General features: G+C 35.8%; 1 pseudogene; it reads right to left on the reverse strand.

Annotated features, from left to right (window-relative positions):
• Positions 1–20063, reverse strand: part of LOC130744278 (uncharacterized) — a 44835-nt pseudogene extending 24772 nt beyond the window's left edge.
• Between the last annotated feature and the right edge of the window lie 931 nt (positions 20064–20994).

Consider the following 20994-nt stretch of genomic DNA (forward strand, 5'->3'; position numbering starts at 1 on the left):
CCGGCTAAACTTTAGATAGCCAAACATTAAACTGCTCATCGAGCGAAAGAGTATAAGCATACTCGGAAACTTGTAAGTTTCCTCAAGACTTGGACTCGACGACACTTCTCATATCTTCAAGACTAATATTCAGGCTCTAAGCTCTTATCTAAATGTTGTTATCATTGTTCAAGGGGTTTAGAGATTGATTAATGTCTTATGAATTTCCTTTGAGAAAATAGATTTCGTTTAGTCTTATGATACTTCCTATGAGTTTCAGGGATCCCATAATCCCAATTAATTTCTGAGAAGGTCTCGATCCATTAAAATATAACAAGGTCCGAACTTCGTTCGTCCTTTCAAACTCTCTCAAAATCTCATAAAAATTCGGCATGACTTGCCCGTAATCCTCACTCCTCAGAATCTCAGGTACAAGTGGAATAGCATAAATAAAACAGCTCAGTGAAAAGCATAAACAACATATTCCAACACATCCTAAGTTAACCATGTAGCACATAGCATGTGAATCATTTAGCACACAATATCATGGCATCAATTACTCAACAAGGTCGGCCGAAGCCTCAGAGAACAATTCAGACATTTAGCAATTAAGTGCATAACACATAAATCAAGTCGAACTTGTCGACACCTAAAGCATTATCTAGTAATTCAGAGAGTAGCCCTCACCTGTAACTCCTCCAGCGTTTTCCTCACGACCTCCTTCACGTTCCTCGCCTTGATCTCCAGGAAACTGCTCAAAAGAACCTTAAGCCAAAATCACAGAAATCAACACATTGAGTCAGAAACTCAGCAAGCAATAAGTCCTAGGGTTACACGGTACATTACAAACTCTGTGGTACGACAATCTAACGCGTTAAGACAAGTTTTCGAAAAAGTCGGATTTCCTCCCCCCTTGGTATAGCTCTCGGCCACTTTCCTTAATTGGGAGGGTCGATTTTTCTTCGATCAAACTTGGTTCCTAGGTTAACATACGCCGTAACTAAGACGGTTCTAAGCTCGGAAAAATTTTCGGATCGAAAACTGATATAGGGGTAGTTTGGTCATTATTTTTAGCTCAAAATTTCAAAATTGGATTTTTGAAAAAAAAATTGGATGGGGACGTCCACAACGACGTTTATGACGACATATCCTACTAGCACTAAGCCAAGTCGATAGATTAGAGCGTAAAGATTGCGACTTTGCCGAAAAATGGGTATTTAGGGTAGAAATTGATCCCGGCGGCATTTCGTCGACATTTGACAAAATCTAATTCGCAGAACACGCTCAGGAGCATGCAGGGAAGAAGTTTAGACGCTGAAATCAGCTGATTTGAACAGTTTTTCAAAAACCTCAAAATTTTGAACTCAGAAAGTCGCAGGAGAAGTGGACAGAAACGACGATTCGAAGGAGAGTATAGATTACCTACCTCGAGGTCTTCGATTAGTGACGATCGGTGAAGCAAACGGGCAAGAAACGACGAAGATCCGGATCTCTCTCTCTCTCTAGGAACTCGCGGTTTTGGGGGAGGGGAAAATGGGTTTTTTTGCAAAAAATCTAATTTTCAAGCTATTTATAGGTTTTGGAAAAAACGGAAAAAATGATTTTTTTGCGATTCCGATTTTTCCTGCGCGTTCCTCTGCGCATTCTAAGATAGGTTCTGGCGACAGAATTCCAGAACTCAAAATAGGATTCTTGGAATTAAACCAGAAGATCCAAGATCGGCATAAGTCGGTGTAAGTCGGGTTATCCCGAAAAACTACTTTTTGCAGTGATCGTCGGATGAGAAAACTTCCTTCTGAAGAAAGATTAGGAATGATGAGAGAAATAGGAGAACGCGCGTGGAATCTTTTTTTGCAGCTCCGAATAGAAAAAACCTTCATCGTCTGTCGATCTTAGGTTTCTCGAACTATCAGGGATTCCGTTTCGGCAAACTTCCGAGAATTGGAATTTGACGTTCGTACTTTCCAGGATTTCGCATCGAAATGATTGTTTAAGGACGGAAAAGAGAAGTTCTAACATTTCTCTGAGGATTTTTGGAATTAGTTTCCATCGTGTCCTAAAGCGTAAATTAACTATTCACTAATACCTTTGACCTAGGATTAAGCGTATGTTAGTCGTGCTATAACTCTTTCGGTTTTTCGATAAATTCTTGGACTTTTCCTGAACCTTTTTCCTTCCCAAATTTATCTTAATCAAATAACTCTTTTATTTTATTCACTTATCCAAAGCGTTAAAACTTGGGCCTTACAAATGTGATGCTTCTGGTGTTGGAATAGGTGTTGTTTTGATGCAGGATTCCAAACCGATTGCATATTTTAGTGAGAAGCTTAGTGGAGCAGAGTTGAATTATCCCACATATGACAAGGAGCTTTATGCATTGGTAAGAACTTTGCAAAATTGGCAGCATTACTTGTGGCCAAGAGAGTTTGTCATCCATTCTGACCATCAAAGCTTGAAGTTTCTAAGTTCTCAAGGAAAGCTTCAAGAAAGACATGCCAAGTGGTTGGAGTTCATTGAGAAGTTTCCTTACGTGATCAAGTACAAGAATGGTAAGGAAAACATTGTGGCTGATGCCTTGTCTAGAAGGTATGCATTGCTTACTTCATTGCAAACAAAACTACTTGGGTTTGAGCATATCAAGGACTTGTATGCCAATGACTTTGATTTTGGACAGGTATGGGATTCTTGTTCTAAGCATGCTTTTGGGGACTATTATAAACATGAAGGTTTCTTGTTTAGGAAAGATAAATTGTGTGTTCCTGTTTGTTCTTTGCGTGAAATGCTTGTTAGGGAAACTCATGGTGGTGGATTAATGGGACATTTTGGGGTTCAAAAGACTTTAGAAATTTTGAAAGAGCATTTTTATTGGCCTAAAATGAAACATGATGTGCAATCTGTTTGTGAAAAATGCATAACATGTAAGCAAGCCAAATCTAAAGTGATGCCCCATGGTTTCTATACACCTTTGCCTGTTCCTAATCAACCTTTGACTGATATCTCAATGGATTTTGTCTTAGGTTTTCCTAAATCACAGGGTGGGAAGGACAGCATATTTGTGGTTGTTGATAGGTTTAGCAAAATGGCACATTTCATTGCATGCTCCAAAACAAATGATGCCACACATATTGCTGATTTGTTCTTTAAAGAGGTTGTGCGTTTGCATGGATTACCAAGAACAATAGTAAGTGACAGAGATGTGAAATTCTTAAGTCATTTTTGGAGAACTTTATGGAGTAAGTTAGGAACTAAGCTTCTGTTTTCTACAACTGCACATCCACAAACGGATGGGCAAACTGAGGTTGTGAATAGAACACTTACTACCTTGCTGCGTGCAATCATTCAAAAGAATTTAAAACAGTGGGAAAAATGTTTGCCACATGTTGAGTTTGCATATAATAGAGCTGTGCATTCTACTACTTCTTACTCTCCGTTTGAAGTTGTGTATGGCTTTAACCCTTTGACTCCATTGGATATCTTACCTTTACCTACTAATGAATTTGCTAATTTTGATGGAAACAAAAAGGCAGATTTTGTCAGGGAGTTGCATGCCAAGGTTAGAGCAAACATTGAGAAAAGGAATGAGCAGTATGCAAAGCAAGCTAATAAGGGGCGTGTTCGCATTACTTTTGAACCCGGAGATTGGGTTTGGGTTCATATGCGGAAAGAAAGATTTCCAACTCAAAGAAAATCCAAATTGCACCCAAGGGGAGATGGACCTTTCCAAGTATTAGAAAAGATCAATGACAACGCCTACAAGCTGGATTTGCCAAATGAATATGGAACTATAAGTTCTACTTTTAATGTGGCTGATCTATCTTTGTTTGATGTAGGTGATGGGTTTGATTCGAGGACGAATCCTTTCGAAGAGGGAGGGAATGATGAGGATCGGTCCAGCCCAGACAAAGACCCTTTGCAGGAAATAGGAGGTCCAAGACCAAAAGAATGAAGCAAGCTTTGCAAGGACTGATTTTGGAGCTCAAGGGAAAAGAAGATCAGAATAAATTAGAAGCAACTCCAAAGTGGGTCAATTTCCTTGAACTCAAGAATGATGATGACTTGGACCCAACTTGAAGGCATAATTTCCAAGAACCCAATCTGCATGTTCAAGATGCACTCATGGACATTAATATTTAGTAAATAAGTCCATTTTAGTTATTTTCTTGAATTTTCGTATTTAATATAGGGGTGAATTTTCTGATGACATTTTGTATTCCCCCTAGTTGGTTTTTAATGTCTTTTATGAGCCTTTGACTCATCTTTAGGAATAGTGGGCTTTTACTCAAGTTTCCAATGCTACTGGAGCTATAAATCTCTAGTGGAGTCTATTAAATGTTAGTGGGAGCATTATTACTTATTGGAAAGAGTAGCATCCCAGTTAGCCTATAAATAGGGACTCAATGTATGGAACAAAGCAGTTTTTGAATCTGAATGATATTGAGTTTTCTCATATTATGAGAGCTTCCCATTTGTTCTTGGGTTAAGAACTAAACTTGATAACTTTGGTTCTACCGGCAGGTCGCGGTTAGGGTCAAGTTCCCCTTTTATCTTTGATAACTTTGGTTCTACCGGCAGGTCGCGGTTAGGGTCAAGTTCCTATCTTTTGTCACCGGTTTTCAAGACGATCCTTTGTTTCCCAAATCATATCAATTCTCATTCCAACATCAAAATCAACGTGTATCCAAACATTGACTATATAACTCACCTAGAGAAAATGGATCATAACTTTCTTTTCCATCACAAGCCAAAATATTGAACTTTTTTTTCCCAACATAATAGAACCTCGGTTAAAGTAATTCTGGAAACTAAAAGCCAATAAATATCAAAATATCCTAATGATACTTGTACATACAAACAAACATTACATACACACAATAAACACTTTATTTTTCTATCTATCACTTCTTATCACATCCATGGTATATCACATTCATCATCACATTCGTTACTTGTCTCTATTTCTCACTTTGAGTGGGTATCTATTGAATATATACACTATGCAAATGTACATATATTTTCACCAAAATATCTTAAGTTCATGTATCTGAATTGTTTCAAAATCATTAACCAAAGGTTTATTGTTGTCGAATGGAAATACAAAATAGTAAGATTTTTCTCTTTCAAACTATATATTTAATGCCAGACAAAAACCCATGAAGAAATTATTGAGTATTGCATTAACAAGTCCTTTTCCTCAAAACTTTTCATTAATACAAAGAAAAAAGAGAATAAAAAGACTTTTTCCTCTTCAATCAACCTCCCTGAGTGCGGCAGAAAAAGACAAACCCCACTAAGGGTTCACACCTACAAGAAACTGATAAAGAAATGGAAGAAAGATTACAGAACACGGAAGTATCACACTGAAAACACTTTCCATCTACACTTTTTTCCCCTTTTGTAACACTTTTCCAGATCCAGCACTTAAGGCCAACTCTAGCTGTTTCCACTTGTGTTATGAGTATGACAATGCAAAAATATTCTGGATATAGAATCTACTACTTCTTATTCTCCAATTACTGTAGCTAAAAGACCACCAATGGCGAAGTGACATCTGTCCTGTTACCGATATATTGTCATTTGTAATTTTTTTTATCTCGCCAGGTCCACATACGACGTCGTTTCAAGAGCTTGGTTTGTTTCCTCTCTTCTGTCACGAACCCTAGATTTCCATCGCCGTCGTCCTCTCTCATTCCACCTGCTCCGCCGAACCCTTCATCTCATTCTGATGTCATGATTTCTCTTTGGAAGGTGTACTTTTCTCCACATGGGTCTCAAACTCCAGCTGTTGTTTCGTGTTATCCCTAATTTTCTTACCAACTTCTCACCAATTTCTCCATCGAGTCTCTCATACTGATTGATCGGATGATGGTTACTTTCGGCGCCGGTTGATTATGAGTTGTCGTCGTTTATGGTAGAACCAATGAATTATCGACATAACAAATGCTTCACTGTTCCTTCGTCATCCGGCTTCATGAGTTCCCCAACAATCATGGTTGAATGCATCACCAAAGGTTGATTCATTTATCAAATGGTCAGTATCAATCCGATGCCTCATTAATTTTGTTCATTTTGTTGAATAAAGTTTGTATTATCTGACTTTTTTATCACTCCTGTTATTTTTTTTATTTAGATTTGTTTGAACTTTGTTTCTGTTAGTATAGTTTCATATTTTGGCTATAAATACCCCTGTTTTGTATCCCCAATCTCACCATTCCCATATCCGAACCCTGCTGCTTGAACCCCCCTCTCTTTCTTTTATTTATTCTGTATCTGCACTGATGAATTCCATTAGAAATTTATGCCCTAGGAGAGAAGCATGGAAGATCAGAGCAAGGGTTATTATGAAGTGAGAGATGAACCTACTAAACCATATGCCTTGCAACTTCTCCTCTTTGATTCTGATGTTATTTGTTGTTCTCTCAATGTTTTGTACATGTTTCCTTATCAATATCAAGTTGCAGTAGATTGGAATGTAATATTATTTTAACATTTGTTATTCATATTTTGTAATTTTTTTTACCAATGTTATCTATGTGAATGTCAAGCTCACTGGCTTTCCAGTATGCAGTGTTCTATTTACATTCTAGCATAACTGGTAATGTAAAAGCTGTTATTTAGACTTTTGTTTTTGCATGATGTGTGTAGTGTTCTACTGCAGTAGATTGAGTTCTTTTTTGCATGATGTATGCAGACATTAGTATACAAGAGCAAGAACATTTGTCTAGAGGTTCAATCTGCAGTGGAGAGAATCACTTTCTAAGATTTGTTAGCCTATGAAAGAAATATTCTTTTGTACATGATTAAATAAGTAATTGGCTAAAAGGGCTATCCAATGCGTCTTTGGTTGGAATCCTTGCAATTTGGACAGTATTGATTTCTATGATTGTATCAGTCTGCATTAATAAAACACAGCTTCATTTAAAGAGAGATGTGGGAGCTACGTATTCTTAAATGAGAATGCTTTGGTGTTTTTCATTTTATGTTGTTTAGGTCTCTGAGTTTTGGGTATTAGTTGTTGTTGTTGTAATCTTTCTTACTTATATTTGTCTCCATCTACATGGTTTGTGTCATCTTTAAGTCTTAGAACTAATAAGGTGTTTAATATTTCTTTAACTTCTCTCATGACAGATTTGGTTCAACGAATGAGAACAGTGATGAAAACTCATGCTTATATGTTTTTCAGTTTAGATTTCTTTCTTCATTCAGTTGTGGGCATGCTTTTTCTTTGTTTCATTAGGCTATTGATTTTATTCTCTTCTAATCACTCATAGTTGTCTCTTTTAAGAGACTCAAAACACAATGTGATTTAATTGGAACCATGTGCAGGATGCAACTGTAGCCTTTGCAGTGAGACCTAATCCTAACTTCTTGGAAGTTGTTGAAGTGAATGCAGATGATTTCCGAGTAGATGATATGGAGGCTCCAGAAGTAAGTGGTTATTCTTTCTGTCCATGGCTAGCTCTCCATTGATGAGGTAAATCTTAACATGACTTGAATGTGCAGGGCAACTGAGGTCAAGCTACTAATAGACACAGTTTAGCAGAATGGTTATTATTCTTAAATTCCCTTACTTGAACGCAATAAAGAAATTTTCCATATCCAGCACAAAAATATGAAAAAGTTAATCATTATATATGAATAAACTCAATCACTTGAGCTAATTTTCTTGCCTCCTTGATCATAAAGATGTGGGCTAACGAACAATATGATTTTTTCCTGTGTCAATTTCCAAAATCTCACAACTTACTTTCTTGTGACTATGGTTATCTCCCCCCCCCCTCTAATTTGTTCGCTTACTTGCACAAATAAAAAACCCACGTCATTCTCTTAGCATTCATGGACTTGTCTGATTACAATCTCAATGGACCCTTGCTTAGGCTTTCAGCTATATAATTTAAGTATGGTTACTTTGAGATTCTGTTTCTTTAGTTTTATCTTAATTTTTAAATTTTATGTACTATTTTTAGTTATTTCCGTAGAAAACGATATAAAAAGGCATTTAGATTGGTACTTGGAAAATATAGCATCACTGCATGTGAACTTTGTTTATTGTAAGTTGGAAGTCAAGTCATGTAAAAGATGGAATAATGTATTATTCACAATCCAAACACACATCCACCTATGAGATATAAAAAGAGATTATAGAAAAAAGAGATATATAATTTAACTATGTATTTTTCACCTTAATTTCACTTCTACATAATGGTTTAGAATTTGTTTTGACTTCAATTAATTAATTTAAGTTTAGTTGGTATAGATTGGTTTCTTTTTAATGCTTTTCATTTATCATTTTGTCATTCTCTTATTTCTCTTGCTAGAAATGTGTTTCAAAGAGCTTTAAGTCACATTGTGGCGCAGGCAGTTTTAAGGAGATTTGAAAATGAAAGCATTTATCATTACCATAATGAAAACCAACACAGTATGAATCCTCTTGCACAAACTGATTGTTTTGACATTTAACAACTGATCTTTATTAGTTTTCAAATCACTGGAGGCAGGGTGGTTGGTTGCTGCTAAGCGTAGTAGTATCTTAATTGAATTTTCAAAACTGTGCCTTAGTGTTTGCCTTATAATATTTCATCAACGAGTTTTTGTAGTTAAGATTGTTAGTTCAAAATTGGTGTCTAGAAAAACATCAATGGACTAAATACAATTAGCTATTTCTTTTAACTGGTAACTTTGAACTTACACTCTTAACCACAAAGACTCCATTCCTTATTCTTTTGGTTTGGATTGTAACTTGTGAAACCTTACTGTGAACTTCATAAGATATATGCTACGTTCATGCTTTGGTGTGGGAGTAAAGACACTATTTCATTGCTAATCTTCCAAAGTTTTAAAGTTATGTATTGAGGAAGTTTTAAGTCTTCTTGAGCTTTTGCGAGGATGGTGAATGGTACTGCATATGCTTATATGAGTTGTTTTCCCCCTGCCATTTTTATCTCATGTCTCTAAATTATTATTTTGCTTGCTTTCTACTGATTTAGTTCACCACATAAAATAATTAAAAATATTATGCATTACCTTTGGGTTTAGTTAGTTTTTTTAAACTGTATTTTGCATGGCCTATGTTAATAAAATGTGTGAAGTTTTGCATTTAGGAAGCATGAATTCTTCTTGAGTGTTTGTAAGTAAGGTGAAGCATCTAATTGTAATGGAACTGCCTAAACTTATAGGAGTTGTTTTTCCCCTACCAGTTTGTCTTTCATTATTCTGATAAGATAGTGATAAATTACTAATAAAGAAAAGTGCATTAGGGGCTTCAAATGAAATATAAGTGAGTAACCTCATCTCTTCTCTTTTATATTATGCTTACCTTTATCATGGATAATGATAAGAATGAGGAAAGGATGAGACATCATGAGTGAAATCAAATCTGTTCCATGATTTTCTGATATCTCTTACGTATCCCTTAATTTCCTATGATTTTTTCATCTGCTTTCTCCCATGAATGCTGAGTTCATACATTCTGTCCCCCACATTTTAGGGATTTTGTTGGATTTAGGTTGAATATGCCGAGATTTCTGGCGATATTTGTAGAGATCTTTCAACGATGTCCATCTTTGGAGAGATTTGGTCCATATGTTCTGTTGTCCATCTTCCCCCTAATATTTAGGGATCTCACCAGATATCTGTTCAGTAATTAGATCTTGCCACATTTCAATCAATTGCCTCTTTTTGTCTTTCAATTTTTCTTAATAATTATTCTGTCCTATTTTCAGGTAATTAATGGGTACTATGTTTAATTGCTTTGAGGACAGTGACAGTTTTGAAAGGTAAGCCCTGTAATGCAATTATAGACCTCATCCCTATTCATAATTGTTTGATTCTTAGTTGCCTATTTGTGCATTGTATGTGTGCTGTGGTGTGACTTTCACTATGCAGTACTTTCAGAAGTATAAACCGGGCAAAATCAGTGAAAAAAAGTTTCACTTTTTTTTTTGTTTTAACTTTATAAATTATCTCTCTTTGTTAGTAACCGTTAATTAGACTATTTTTACCAAGTAGCAGGCTACCTCAGTATGTGATCTAATTCTTGGGTTATTGATTAAATGTCCTATTTTTTGGGGAATTGGCAGGGTTAGGTTTGTAGATAGAGGGTTGTAGTTGGAAGGTTTTACAGAAGTTCTCTTCCGTGTTTTTTTCCTCAGATTGAGTTGCCTATAAATATTCCGACCACCCTCATTCCACCACATTTCACCTTCCCTTCCAATTGCTATTTGATTCCTATTGGTTGCAGAAAATCAAGAGATTTGGTGTCAATATTTGGTCTCGATGCAGAAAATTAAATACTACATACACTTGGCTTTTTTAGTTATATGTATGTGTAAGATCAAGATTTGGTCATGTGGTACAACTCTATGTTTTGATGATAACAAGTATTTATTTGTGGATGAACAACTATGATACTCTAATGTTTGTCTTGAGTGTTTTGACAAACAGGTTCTGATTCTGACACCAGAAGATATATTCGTCAGAAGATCAGAGGATCTGAAGATCAGAAGATCAGAGGATCAGAAGATCTGAGGATCAGAGGATCAGAAGATCAGAGGATCTGAAGATCAGAAGATCTGAGGATCAGAGGATCAAAAGATCAGAGGATCTGAAGATCAGAGGATCTGAGGATCAGAGGATCAGAGGATCAGAAGATCAGAGGATCAGAAGATCTGAGGATCAGAAGATCTGAAGACCAGAAGCTCTGAGGGACCAGAGGCTCTGAAGGTTCAGAAGCTCTGAAGGTCCAGAAGCAGAAGTTACGAAGGTCAGAGGATCCAAGCATCCCTCTGACTCTGATCACCAAGCTTCACAAGTTCCAACACGAAGCATTCCTCTGATCAGAAGTCATTGGTTAAAGGCAAATGTCTCTATCAAGAAGTACAAGAGCAGTGTACTATTCTGAAAAGCCTACCTACCAAGGTTCAGCCACAGCAGGTTCTGGAAGTTTCAGAAATGCCCTCCAACGGTCATATTCTCTCAACAGAAATATCCTTTGCACCTTGGACTATAAAAGGCTGAAGAAAAGAAGAAAGAAAAAAAAAAAGCAAGAGAAAAATCAAGAGCTGCAATACAAGAAAAGATTCAGCCTCTACTTTCTTCATCTGTTCTTATTTAGTTTACACTCAGCTTATTTAGAAGCAAACCTTTGTAAACACCAACCTCAAACAGTTGTTTGATTTTCCTTAAGGGACCGGGTAGGTCAGTATCCTTAAGAAGACTAAGAGAGTGAATCTTAGTGGTGATTCCTTTAGGAGATCAAGGTTGATCGGATCCTAGAGAAGACTAAGAGAGTGAATCTTAGTGATTGCTAAGTCAGTGTATTGTTAGTCACTTGTAGGTTTCAAGTGCAGTTGTAACAATTATCTGATTAGTGGATTGCCTTCATTCTAAGAAGGAAGAAATCACCTTAACGGGTGGACTGGATTAGCTTGAGGGATTTATCAAGTGAACCAGGATAAAATACTTGTGTGCTTTTCTATCTCTTATCTTTAGCACTTAAGTTCTCGAAAGATTTGCCAAAATCTTTAAGATGGAAGTCTTGTACTAAAAACGCTATTCAACCCCCCCTTTCTAGTCGTTTTTCACACCTTCAATTGGTATCAGAGCGCAAGTTCTGATTACCACACTTAACAGTGTTCAGTAGATCCGGGCCAGTGTGAAAAACTCATGGATTCCACCACTACTACGAGCAAATATCAATACAGTGCAAGACCACCTATCTTTGAAGGTCAGAGATTTGATTTTTGGAAAGATAGAATCAAAAGCTTCTTTCTTGGCTTTGATCCTGATCTTTGGGATGTTGTTGTTGATGGCTACACCCCTCCTGTTGATGAACATGGTGTAAAGATCCCAAGGGAGAAGATGAGTGAAGATCAAAAGAAGGAATTCAGAGATCATCACCGATCAAGAGCTATTCTGCAAAGTGCCATTTCATATGAAGAATATGAGAAAATTACTGATCGTGATTCCGCCAAGGGCATCTTTGAATCCTTGAAGATGTCTCATGAAGGAAACAAGAAAGTGAAAGAATCAAAGGCACTGTCTTTGATCCAGAAATATGAATCCTTCCAAATGGAACCTGACGAATCCATTGAGGATATGTTTTCCAGATTCCAGTTGATTATTGCTGGAATAAGACCCCTCAGCAATAGCTACACTACTGCGGATCATGTCATGAGGATCCTTAGAGGTCTTCCGGAAAGCTGGATGCCTTTGATAACTTCCTTGGAGCTAACTAGAGATGTTGAGCAGATGAGTTTGGAAGAACTCATAAGCATACTGAAGTGTCATGAACTAAAGCGTGCTGAACATCAGGATCAGAAGAAGAAGTCTATAGCCTTGAAATCCAAATCTGAAAAGGCTAAGGCTCTCCAAGCAGCAGCAGAAGAATCTGAAGAAGCATCAGAAGATTCTGATGAAGATGAGCTGACTCTGATATCCAGAAAGCTCAACTGCATCTGGAAGCACAGGCAGAGCAAATACAAAGGTTCATCAAAGGATGAAAAGTCAAAGAAGCATTTCAAACCAAAGAAAAGTCTGATGGTGACTTTTGATGAATCAGAATCAGAGGATGTTGACTCTGATGGTGAAGTTCAAGGACTCATGGCTATTGTCAAAGACAAAGGAGCAGAGTCAAAGGATGCTGTTGACTCTGACTCAGCATCAGAAGGAGATCCTACCTCAGACGATGAAAATGAGGTATTCGCTTCTTTCTCAACCTCTGAACTGAAACATGCTTTGTCTGATATTATGGATAAATATAACTCTCTCTTGACTAAGCATAAAAGGTTGAAAAAGAATTTCTCTGCTGCCTCTGAAACTTCTGTTGAACATGAGAAAATCATATCTGATTTGAAAAATGATAACCATGCTTTAGTTAATTCTAACTCCGTGCTTAAGAATCAAATTGCTAAGTTAGAAGAAGTTATTGCCTGCGATGCCTCTGATAGTAAGCATGAATCTAAGTATGAAAAGTCTTTTCAAAGATTCCTAGCTAAAAGCGTAGACAGAAGCTTAATGGCTTCAATGATCTATGGCGTAAGTAGAAATGGAATATATGACATTGGTCATTCTAAACCTTCTGAAGTTGCTCCATCATCTCTTAAGAAAGGATCTTTCTCTATGTCTAAATATCATGCAAAAATTCCTTTACATTATCCTGTTGAAAGACCCAAAGTTGTCAGAACTTCTGGGCTAACTAACAAGAAAGGACCCAGAAAGTGGGTACCTAGGGATAAGATTATATATGTTGCAGATATCTTCAATAGGTCCATCGAAACTCCAACCATGGAACTTGGACAGTGGATGCAAGCAACACATGACGGGAGAAAGGCATATGTCCCAAGATCCAATACTTGAACCCGAAGGTGAAGTTGATCTTGGAGGCATCAGTAGAGTAAGATTTGGTCAAGTCAAAGCTAGCTGAAAAAGCTTGCAGAGATGAGCATGACCGTTTCAGAAAGAGACAAAGACTCAGAACTTGTCAAACCAGAAGCAACAACATCAGAAGATGCTACTACAACTTCTGACTTGCGTCATCAGAAGAAGAGTAGTTTCATAGCTTGTCATTCTGAAGCATCTGAAGATGGAATTTTTTCCAGAACGGAGATGTCACCAGAACCACACTTCTGCTCTCATCAGAAGATATGCTAATCAAAAGCCAAGTATCCCTTGGTATTCCTTCTGAGGGGGAGTATTTCGTCTTATGCTCTTACTATTTTTTTCCACCTTCATTCTTTTTGCTTATGACAAAAAGGGGGAGAACTTATAGTATCTTGACAACTCCTATTTTATTTAGCTCAGAATCTAGATATTACTAACATTGATATTAAGTATTAGATTCAGGGGGAGCTTAGCTCAGAATCAAGCACGAGTCTTGGATTCAGAAGGAGCAAGATAAACTATACACATCAGGATAAGTTTTAACTCTGATACCCTATACTCTGAGTGTATTCAGTTTATTTGTTTAGAGTTGTTCATCAAAATACATGGTTTTGTCATCATCAAAAAGGGGGAGATTGTAAGATCAAGATTTGGTCATGTGGTACAACTCTATGTTTTGATGATAACAAGTATTTATTTGTGGATGAACAACTATGATACTCTAATGTTTGTCTTGAGTGTTTTGACAAACAGGTTCTGATTCTGACACCAGAAGATATATTCGTCAGAAGATCAGAGGATCTAAAGATCAGAAGATCAGAGGATCAGAAGATCTGAGGATCAGAAGATCAGAGGATCTGAAGATCAGAAGATCTGAGGATCAGAGGATCAAAAGATCAGAGGATCTGAAGATCAGAGGATCTGAGGATCAGAGGATCAGAGGATCAGAAGATCAGAGGATCAGAAGATCTGAGGATCAGAAGATCTGAAGACCAGAAGCTCTGAGGGATCAGAGGCTCTGAAGGTTCAGAAGCTCTGACGGTCCAGAAGCAGAAGTTACGAAGGTCAGAGGATCCAAGCATCCCTCTGACTCTGATCACCAAGCTTCACAAGTTCCAACACGAAGCATTCCTCTGATCAGAAGTCATTGGTTAAAGGCAAATGTCTCTATCAAGAAGTACAAGAGCAGTGTACTATTCTGAAAAGCCTACCTACCAAGGTTCAGCCACAGCAGGTTCTGGAAGTTCCAGAAATGCCCTCCAACGGTCATATTCTCTCAACAGAAATATCCTTTGCACCTTGGACTATAAAAGGCTGAAGAAAAGAAGAAAGAAAAAAAAAAAAAGCAAGAGAAAAATCAAGAGCTGCAATACAAGAAAAGATTCAGCCTCTACTTTCTTCATCTGTTCTTATTTAGTTTACACTCAGCTTATTTAGAAGCAAACCTTTGTAAACACCAACCTCAAACAGTTGTTTGATTTTCCTTAAGGGACCGGGTAGGTCAGTATCCTTAAGAAGACTAAGAGAGTGAATCTTAGTGGTGATTCCTTTAGGAGATCAAGGTTGATCGGATCCTAGAGAAGACTAAGAGAGTGAATCTTAGTGATAGCTAAGTCAGTGTATTGTTAGTCACTTGTAGGTTTCAAGTGCAGTTGTAACAATTATCTGATTAGTGGATTGCCTTCATTCTAAGAAGGAAGAAATCACCTTAACGGGTGGACTGGATTAGCTTGAGGGATTTATCAAGTGAACCAGGATAAAATACTTGTGTGCTTTTCTATCTCTTATCTTTAGCACTTAAGTTCTCGAAAGATTTGCCAAAATCTTTAAGATGGAAGTCTTGTACTAAAAACGCTATTCAACCTCCCCTTTCTAGTCGTTTTTCACACCTTCAGTATGTTTTTTAGTTGTGACACCTCTTCTTGCTAAAGATTATTTTTTTGGTTTATGGTGTATAATGGACACTACCAGTAGAGGTGTTCATGGTTTAAATAACTTGTGATTTTGTGAAGTACTAATTGCTTTGATCAAAACTGCTATAACCAAACCATAATATATGGTATTGAGATGAGCATTGGCATATGGGATGCAGATTGGTCTAACTGATTTCAATGGTTCTATTCCCTATGATTGCTCTCATACATTCATAATTATATGAATCCCATATCCATGTCATTGGAAATCCATATTGGAAAACTTGATTCAAATGTTTGGAAGCAAACACTGCTCTTTAACACAAATTTTTATGTATGAGGGTTTGTCATGATACAAGAGTTGGGTGCTCAAAAGAGAACAGGTAGATCTTGGAATGGGAGGAAGTGTGTGTTCTTGAATTTTGTTTGAAGAATTAATATGAAAGAGCTTGATCTTGCACGATCTACATGGGTTGTAATGGTCCTGAATAGAATAAAGAGTTCAGGTGTGAATGGATATGAGGGGAATGCTATGTCATGTGTAAAAATGATTAAGAATGGAAATAAAGAATAATGGATGGAGAGAAAATCTTTATATGATTCAAGATATACATTTTGTTCCTTCTTTGGTTTATTTTTTGCATACTAATTTCTTTAAAGCATTCTTTTTATGCAAAGCTTTCTGCATTTTGATGAGTATGTGTGACTCTAATGTTGTTCTCTTCCTTCCGTTTTTTGCTTTAGTTTTTGGTGCTACACTTTCTTTAATGTTGTAGTTCATTTGTTTCGTTCAGAGTCCTTTCTCTTTTGTTGATTTCTCTTTAGCCTCTTTTTGTCTTTCAATTTTTCTTAATAATTATTCTATCCTATTTTCAGGTAATTAGTGAGTACTATGTTTAATTTCTTTGAGGACAGTGACAGTTTTGAAAGGTTTCCTGTAATGCAATTATAGACCTCATCTCTATTCATAATTGTTTGATTCTTAGTTGCCTATTTGTGCATTGTATGTGTGTTGTGGTGTGACTTTCACTATGCAGTACTTTCAAAAGTCTAAATCGGGCAAAATCAATGAAAAAAAGTTATCACTTTTTTTTGTTTTAACTTTATAAATTATCTCTTTGTTAGTAACCGTTAATTAGACTATTTTTACCAAGAAGCAGGCTACCTCAGTATGTGATCTAATTCTTGGGTTATGTAGGGGTTATAAAGAAAGAGACAGAATATAGTGATGTAAATAAGGTGATTTATTCTTTGGGACATTAAGAGTCCAACTAGGTGCCTCTCAAATTGAGGTTAAGCATGCTTTTAGGAACCTTACTCTGCAGGTTTTATGCCTATTCCTTGACTGAGGGTTCTTTGAATATTTACTATTGTTCCCATGCCCACTTGGATTGTTTTTCCATTTTCCATTTACATTTTGTTCTCTAAGTATGATTTTATGAAATTCTCTCCTTTCTTTTTTCTAATGCAGCTGCTTACTTTGTCTCTTTGAAACTTGAGTGCTTGATGTTATTTAATCATTAGATTAATCTGAGAGCGGGATGCTATTTCTTAGAAGACGAAAAAATTGATTTTGGTGTTTTGTTGTGTTTCAGTACCAAGGGAGCAAATGTGAGGTGTAGTTTCAGCAAATCAACAAATCTTATGATATAATATCCTCCTTCCCCATGGCTATACACTCAACTGAACTCTTGAGTCTTGACTAAATGCAAAGAAGTTACCTTCATACTGAAAAGAAAGCAGCTTACACCTTGGCCAGCCACATAAACTAAAAAGAAGAAAAATATGTACGCTTTGGATGTGATGCTGACTTAGCATCTGGAGTATCTTCAGATGATGGGCATAGGAAGCAAATCAAGTCACCGAATAACCAATTTGCATGTAAATCATCATTGTATCCTATCCGACCCCTTTTCACTATTTGTTTTTTATTTTCTAGAAATTTTTAAACTGCCTAATAACAGGCTTCTAAAAGACATGATAATTGCTATTTACGTTTGTGTACAATATTTAGTGCAGAATATGATCACACATTGATGAGCTTCATATTTCATATAAATTTGTTGTGTTCTGTGTGTATTCTGCACTATAAGTTATAGGTCAGTTTAATGCAGACCCAGGGAATAAGATCTGGTATTTTTAGAACCTACAGCATATACATCTAATTAGTAGTCCTCCCATGTCGTCGAACTGACTGTATATATTGCTCTGTTTTCTGTTACGAGACTAGGATGTTTTTTTTATCAACATGGTTAAACTTTTATTTGTTCTACTCCTTGCCTTGATTGATTTCTCTGATTGCTTTGCCAAGATTTTTCTTCTCTTCTCTGAACAAGTTAATTTCTCTTTTTATGTTAATATGTATCATAAACACTGTCTATTAAATCAGATGGTCATATATTTTGGTATAAATATTGTGCAGGGAAAATGTTATAGATAATGACATATTTTGTTTTTCCAATTAGATAATGATATATATATATATATATGTTGAATTATTTTTTGGTGTTATTTAATAGTGAGGACTCATTAGTATGCTCAACGATATTTATTGGTGGAAATTTAGATCACCCTTTATAATCTAGCACAAGTTTATACACTACCCATTCTAAGGCAAAAAGGGTGGATGTCAATTTAAACGATCACCTCTAACACTCCTAATTTCCTACAAAAATAAAAAATGTTTTATGTTACTTAAACTATTTATATAGTAATTTACAATAAGGGACCCCCAAATTAATTTACTCATTGAACTATATAATATACTCAAATTTTAATTATATTCAAAAAGTGTGTAATTGACTTCTTAATTTATTTTATTAAACTGTATTAAGATTGAAAAGTACTCTCTATTTGCTCATCAGTCATCTATAACTTATATGCCAATGATTTATTGTGTATATGAGTAGACATAAAGAATTTTTTTTTTCATTTTTCTTAATTATCCAGCATTCAAACTTCAATTTAAATTACAAATTACATGACATTCTCAACGTCAGAGGTATTGAACATACAGCTTTGTGAACAACAATGTTTTTTAATTTTATCAGTTTTGTGTTACAGTTTTTTAGTCATTTTTCTTTTTGTATCTTATCTCTTAAAAATCCTTCTTTCAATGACATCATTTAAATGTTCTAGCTAGAGAGATGCTTGAGAGCTGAGTCAAATTGAACAACTTTGATCTCTAAAAGAAAGTTGTTTCCAGGTTGAGTTGTTTTTTTAGCTACCATCATAATTAAAAACCACAAAAGCACACATAACACACCTATACTAACAGGAGTGATTATGGCTAGGCCAGTACAAGTTAACAAAATAACAATAAATTGCTGCTAAAATCTTTGGCAAATACCTACAGAATTTAAGAAACTAATTAAGCTAATTGGATTTAGAACTTTAAGATTTAAGTGCATGTAACTTCACTTTTAAGGAACTAGGATCACTTGTCTTTTTCATTTTAATGCATGTAGGTTCATTTGCAAGCTCATGGAATAATGTTTTGTTGACACTTCTTATCCACATCCACCTTAGATATATAGGAAGAGAAATTAGAAAAATGTGTGGAAATGAGATTAAAAAAAATGATATATGAATAAATCATTACTCTTGGATATGTGTATAAATATTTTCTTTTAATTTCAAATATCTCCCTCACAGTCTATATGTTATTACATTTCAGCCAACTTTTCATCTTTTACTGTAAAGATTGCACCAAAGTGCAAGTCGGCAGGGGACAAACACAATTAACATTTAAAACTCAAATAATTCATATATATAAGAAAGATAAAAATTTAAACATAAACATAAGATAATAACGACATATAAGTGTTTGACTAATTAAAATTATATGTCTTAGTAAATATATCATTGTATTATTTCATATATATCAAATACTCAATAATTGTAATTAACAGTGGAGTTCGTAAAATATTATCCGTGCATCGCACGGACAAACGGGCTTGATACTAGTGTGAAAGAATCAAATGAATTTATGTGTATATTAAATCACAAAAAATAACTGGTTTTTTTTCCTTCTTTTTTACGAGTTTAGAGTTTAATTTTGTTTTGCCTTCCACTGTAATTTTTTTATCGGGCCGAAGTCCTCTTACTTCTCATCTATATATTTAAATTTAAAAAATTCATAAAAAATAGTTTGATTATTAAATTTTACACTCAATTTTGATATATTGTCAACTAAGTGTTTAACACTCGTTGTAATTGATTATTTAGCTAGTGATACAATCATGCATCCGTGACATTTTAAGGGGGGGGGTGGGGAATTAAAATAATTTCACCATGAATACCTGAAAGCAGTAGAATCAAAAGATAGTGGAAATAGTAACAGAGAAATAGAGAAGAGTACTGGAGAAAGGGTACCATTGAAGCATTGGGCTTGTGGGTCATGCAATACTCCTCAAGCTGTTGGAACTCGTGAGAGAAATTCTGCAAATATGGGAAGAGAAGACCAGTTTCTGCAAACATTTTAGCAGAAGAGAATCACTCCCTTGAAAAATATCAAAGCTTCAATAAGATAGAGAAAATAACTTCCAACGGACGAAACAGAGTGAAAGCAGAGCAAGAGAAAGCACAACTGCCAAACACTTCCACCAACGAAACAGAGTGAAAAGCAGAGCTAGAGAAAGCAAAATCGCACTTGAAATAAATAAGAGAAGCGAAAAGTGCAGGAGAGAGAGAGAGTTGTGGGAGGGTGGATTTAGGCTTTGATGATTTCAAGACCATACAGAAAGAGAATTTATATTATGGAAAATGCTAAAGTACATAACGTAATTTGTGGGGGTTACAAACCGCTTGTAAGTTCAAAACCGCCAGAAATTATGACTCAGGTTTTTGTATTTTGTGACACTTATGCGTTTCTGGCGGTTTGTAACCGCCAGAAAACGCGTTTCGTACATGACATGACAAAATCTGTCGTGTAATATAGCATTGCTCTTATATTATAATTTTATTTTTAGCAGAATTTAGGAGGCTCCTAATATGTACAAGTTTTTTTCTTGTGCATCTTTACACCAGCCGGTCCGACCGGGTTTTTGCTATTGGACCGGGTTTTTTGGGTATTAATTTAGTTACAAAATATTATTTATCATTTTAACCCCAAATTATTAGCCCCAATAATTAATCTGTTCCTCTTCTCTCTCCTCTCTTCAATTTCTCAACTTTCTTTATGCCCTTTCAATCATACCCTCTCCCTCTCCTTCACGCAAGAAACTTCCTGAAATCGATAAGTAAAAACTTACCCCAAACACCCTCATTCAATTAATTCAAAGTTTTGATTGTTTCCCAAATCCACGGACTCATCATCAAACCTTTCCTTTTTCATCCAATTAATCTTGTGTCGCACAGCCACCAACGACACTCCCACTGTAACCGACAAGTTCTTCCTCCTCCTCCATCACCATTCAATATGTACTGTTAATGAGGAGCGAAGAAAGTATAACTAATAAACACTTCATGTAGATCAAAAATAAAAAATGTAGTGCATATACATCTAAAATATTCATTATTTCTTTCTATTTTTTTCACTTTGGTTGTCGGTTGAATATTTGAACTATGAGGCATAAATCTTTAACTCTAAGTGATGTCTCATTTGATGTCCTGCCAATAAAATTGTGACTTTTGTTTGGTATCTAGGTACCGGTAAGATTTGAATCCTGGACTTGGAGAATTATAATCCATCAATTACCATTTAGGCTATCCGTACCGGTAATAA

Source organism: Lotus japonicus, chromosome 1 (genome assembly GCF_012489685.1).
Source record: "Lotus japonicus ecotype B-129 chromosome 1, LjGifu_v1.2".
Classification (NCBI taxonomy): domain Eukaryota; kingdom Viridiplantae; phylum Streptophyta; class Magnoliopsida; order Fabales; family Fabaceae; genus Lotus; species Lotus japonicus.